Raw genomic sequence first — 5,749 nt, 5'->3', positions numbered from 1 at the left:
AAATATGCTAAAATAAAGATAATAAAGATAATGGGGGTTTGCCCCCATAGTTAGACAATATTAAGGTAGATAATGAGATACCAAAATTATTTGGGATTAAACCGTCCAGTGATAAAAAGAATTGTGTTGCCTTAGAATCTCAAACAAATTACTGTTTTCTCCCAATAGTAGTTCCAGTGAATAAAATTCCCTGCAAAATATTTTATCATGCTGTCCTACAGTAGACACATCAGAATAACTCCAATATAGAGGAAGCAAACTAAGTTAAAATTACTAGCTTTTATGTGTAAACTCTTTAAATTTTTAGACGTTCTCATTTAGAGAGTTTCTACCATTTTCTTACAATAAATCTTAATAATACAAATAATTTTTGAGAATTTAGTGATAAAAACCAAGTGAAGGCATGACTACCATAAGTTCTTAAAAGATTAATTTGACCGTAAGACTTTTTTTAATCAGTGAGTTTTTCAACAAGAACAAGATCACATATTCATGGGTACTTCTAGCATAGTGACAGGCATAAAAGAAAGAATTCAATTCTATAAATATTTATATGATTGAAAGGAGTGCTGGTAAGTGCTAAGACTTTCTCTTACATATTCTCAGCACATTCCCCATAAATTAGGTTACATTGCATAATCTATGAAGATGAGCTCATTAGACTTCAAAGTATTTAAAAATAGGATTTATCACTATTGAAAATCTGGATTTTAAACAGACTCTTGGACTGGTGGTTCGTATCCATCAGCTCATTCATCTTTAGCTCCAGTCTCATCTCCAGTAGCTTTTCCAGAGCTACCTTCTCCATGAGGCACCATGAGTTTTCCCAACTCAAACTTGGGCTTCTTCAGGATGTTTACTTTTCTGACAAAGACATCATGAAGAGGATAGACTGGCAAGCCTTTTCTATGTCTTTCCCAATCCTGTCTGGAATCAAATAATTTTCCACTTCCTTCAAGTCATTTGTCAGCACCTCTCGGGTCATGATTTCCATCATCCTCCAGATTTGGCTTCAAAGTATTTTTATAATTGCAACTCAAAATACAATTAATTTAAAAGGAAGAAATTTCACTATGTAAATTTAAATCACAGTACAAAATCTTACTCTAATGTAGAGCAGAGCCTAAGCAAAATGTTTCCAGAATCAAGGAGTAATTCTAGATATGTAAGGCATTTAATTCTGTAATTACAGAATCTTAAAATGTATGCTTCATTATTTTTACTTTTATAGGTAGAAAAAAATATACTAACGTGCCACTGCTTAGACTTAAACAAATGTCATTTCTTTGCAAGTCTTAATGTTCATCTTAAACCAAAATTTCAACATAAATTAGATTACATTTAATGTGAGTACGTTATTTAGCAACATGTTTATAATAGGAATGCTTTTTATTTTTCTAGTTTTCTTTATACTAATTCTTTTCTATTAAAAATATTCATATTAAATATCACAGATATTTAATTACTTCCTTTTCTAGACCCTCACATACTTGAATACAACTGAAGATACAATTCCACAATTTTCTTAATCTTGGTGCTGCAAAAATTAATAAAAATGAAATTAATCTATTTTCTCTAACATATACTATTAATTTAACAAAAGCAAAAGTTTTTATAAATAAGAATTGAAAAGGAAACTTTTCAGAAGTTATATAACAAATTACCTTTTACTAATAACTAAAATTTTGTTTCTGCTTCATGAGTTTTATTACTTTCTTATCTAGAAATATGTAAATAAAACATAAAACTGGATAAAACTCCAATATTAACTTTAAAGTAACATTAGCCTTGGGGGAAAATATTAAGCTTGGGGTCATCAACTAAAGCAATATAACATGGAGACAGAAGAGGGTGATAGAAGAGAACTGTACTATATTCCAGCTGCAGTTCTTCCACTAAGAAACTGTGGGATCTGGAAGCAAATCATCAAATATTGGCTAGATCTGTTTCCACTGTAATGAACTAAGGGATTTCAGGAATGGGCTTAGGGAGTAAATTATTTTCTTACCTTTTAATATTCACCTCTTGAAACTAGATACCGAAGGAACAGATAAACATTGAGAGTTTCATTTGGGATTGAAAATGCTTTGGGGATAAATAATTTTAGTAAATTATTGTTATGGCTTGTGTTTAGATGTCCCCCCAAAGCCTCCTATGGTCATAGGTGGTATTTTCAGAGGTTGCTGTATGTAGAGTGTGTGACTGACTCATGATGAAATGCTAGGATTGAGTGGTTTATTAATAAATCAGTCCACTGATTGCTTTGGCACCCACCCTAAACCCAATACTCTAGATAGAATATAAAAGGGGCAAAAAGATGCTGCTAATCTCTCTTGCTTGCTTTGTTATCTTCTGCCCACCATGAACTGCTTCTCCTCTGCAATGCCCCTCTGTCATGCCAACCTGCCTTGGAGCCAGCCGATTATGGACTGAAACCCCTACAGACTGTGAGCAAAATAAAATTCCTTCTTTCACTTTGGGTGTCCAATATTTTGTCTCAGCAATAAGTAGCTAAGATATATATTTGAAAGTAAAAATACTGTAAAGAATGGATCCTTTCCATTAGCTAAAGATGGGAGAGCCTAAAACTGGTGAGAAGATAGTCACTGGGGAGTAATTTCTTGCCTGTTGAACTCTCCAATATAGGACCAAATTTCTACCCTTAGTAGATAGGTCCAAAAACTACTCATAGGCTGAACCCAAGACTGTAGAAATGAAAGGATAGATACTGAGCAGAACCAAGGCACCGACAAAATTGGTCTCAGATGAATGCTGTTATTGTAACCCAAGACACGCAGTATCTTCAATTCTTCTAATCTTCCCTTCTTTACCTGTACCTTCCGCTTTTGCCAGGCTTGGAGTGCTGAGTGATGTCCATGGAAGGCTAAATGGTAAAACAAGTAAATAATTCTTGGGGGCTGTCATTCTCTTCATACAAAACCCTCCTGATCCCACATAGTCTACTGGATCTCTGAGCAGCAAGAATCTATTAGAATAAAACTGAACATGCCTGATTAAGTGATCATATGAAACCATGCCTGTCAGAATCATTCAGGCACAAAGGAGAATTTAGCACCTCACATCTCTTGCAAATCTACTTCTAAATCTCAGCAAGACTCCTATAAAACTACGAAAAATAAAAGGAATATAAATGGAAAAGGAAGAAGTCAAATTATTATTTGCAGGTGGTATGATTCTTTACAGAAAAAAACCACCAAAAGAGTCCTAGAATTAATAACCAAATTCAGTATCATAGCCATATATAAAATCACATGAAAATCAATAGCATTCCTGTACGCCAGTAGTGAACATACCAAGAAAAAAATTAGGAAAATAATATCATTCATAAGAGCATCAAGAAAATTAAACACTTAGGAAATAACCTAACCAAGGAAGTGAAAGACCTCTATAATGAAAACTACAATACTCTGTAAAAGGAGATTAAAAAAGATATCAGAATGTGGAGATATTCTTTGTTCCTGGATAGGCAGAAGCAATATTATCAAAATAGCCATACTTCCAAAAATGATATATAAATTTAATATAATCCCAATCAAAATGCCAATAACATTCCTCATAGATCTAGAGGAAAAAAGCCTAAAATTCACATGGAACCAAAAAATGTTTTCAGAATAGCAAGAGCAACCCTGGGCAACAAGAGCAAACCAGATGGCATCACAATCTCATATTTCAAGCTATTTCACAAAGCTACAGTGATTAAAACACACACACACACACACACACACACACACACAGATATATAGGTCAATAGAGCAGGATGAAGGATGCAGAAACAACCACAGGCATAGTAAATCATCTGATATTTTTTACAAAAGAGCCAAAAATATATACTGGAGGAAAGATAGCCTCTTTAGCAAACGGTACTGGCAAAACCTGCTATCCATGTGCAGAAGATTGAATCTAGACTTAGATCTCTCACCATGTTCTAAACTAAAATCAAAATGGATCAAACATCTAAATATTAAAACAGAAATAATCTGATGGAAGATAAAATCACTGGTCCTACAGAAGAATAAAAAGGAATATAATGAATAAAAAACTTTCCAATCCAATGACAGACATAAGTATCCTAAATCTTAAATGAGCAAATGTATTTTTAAAATGGTGAATTTCTATTTTCCTATAGTGAAATTGTATTTTTGGCCTTTAACAGAAAACCTATAACATAGAATGTTAGAGTTTTCAAAGCTCCTTGCACATATATATTTTACTTCTATTTTGAATTTTTATGTTTGAATAACCTAACGAGGTTTAGTGACTTGTTTGATGTCTAGTGAATATGAGAAACAAAACACAAGAATTAAGGTTGTCTCTCCAATTCCAATTAAAACCCAATGTTTTTCCCAGGAATACTGTAGATGCCTCTTATAGCTCTGCAATGAGCTTTTGTACTTTAAAAAATACTTTATTTTCTTTGGAGTAGGATGAAAAGAAGAAAATGCTTGCAATTGCTCAATCTACCCAAATTTTGCTGTAGTTTTGGATAATCCCATTACAAAAAATGAACAGCTAATTTGCAGACATAATTTGATAAAATGGTAGCGTGAACTTTTTCATTAATGCCACATGATGAAATAAACATTAAGGTAATTGGAAGAATTGCTTTTATTTGCTAGTTGCCTGTTTTCCGTGTAACTTTTGTCTAGATGCCAAAAAATTTCAATGTGACATTAATTTCCTTTTTGGCAGGAGATAATTTCTCTTCAACACTGATGCAAACTATGGAAGAGTGGACCTGCAGAAAAGTCTCCTGAATATTTCTTCAGTTCTGCAGTTCAGGTACAAGTGAATTTAAGAATTTATTGTGGCTTTACAGTGAGTACATGTAAAATTCAGACGGATCATGTAATGGAAAGTATGCCCGGTAAGATTGCTCAGAAACAAAAGTAATAAAATTCCAATGAGTGTGAAGGGGTTTTTAATCAGCAAAACATATTTTCTTTTCCTACCATTCCTATTTGTTCAAAGACAAAAATCTACAAACTGGGAATCAGAAGAAAAGTGAGAAAGGACCACTATTGAGGAAAAAGTAGCATCTTGTACTTCTCTGTGAAAATACTTTGTAATAAAATTTCTATTTATGAAGGATATTGTCAATTTTCAAACTGCAGAAGCATTTATTTGTGAGTAGATGGAAATTTTTTTCAAACACAATACTTGCTTGTAAATTCAATTTAGAATCATTGTGTATCTCCCTCCTATACATTTTTATATCATTCCATAGTTTTCTTTTTGTTTCCTTTTGGGAAGCTCTCTTTTCCCAAAGCTAAGTGTTCTGTCAGTGTTTCCCTTCATCCCGTCAAATTTCAAATTGTTTTTCAAAATCAATAGATTCATCATCACCACCAAGACTGGAGAGTTGTCCTAATATATTTTAACTATCAAAAATGCAAAAAAACATCATTGGAGCTTTGCTATATGGAACATTGATGTAAAAATTATTTATACATGAATGCTTTGAATATAAAGGATATAACATTTTAGCAAGAATTTTAGAATCCGTGAATACTTCCCAGACTAAATTTTTCAAAATTTTTCTTCTCTGTTGGGCTCTCTATCTCACTCTGACTCTCATCTTTGTCTCTGCCTCTTCATAGTCTTACAGATATACAGTCTTTCATATATCATGTGTATGTAAATATACACATATATTAGCATTACAAAATGAGATATATCAAAGGTCTATCAAAGAAGTCAAAGACTACTAATTTTACTCAAATGAGTGTTA

This window comes from Heterocephalus glaber, unplaced genomic scaffold, assembly GCF_053883595.1.
Source record: "Heterocephalus glaber isolate CG9 unplaced genomic scaffold, H.glaber_assembly_v1.0 deba00001667, whole genome shotgun sequence".
Lineage (NCBI taxonomy): Eukaryota > Metazoa > Chordata > Mammalia > Rodentia > Bathyergidae > Heterocephalus > Heterocephalus glaber.
The sequence above is the reverse complement of the archived record's forward strand: the minus strand, read 5'-3'. Positions refer to the sequence as shown.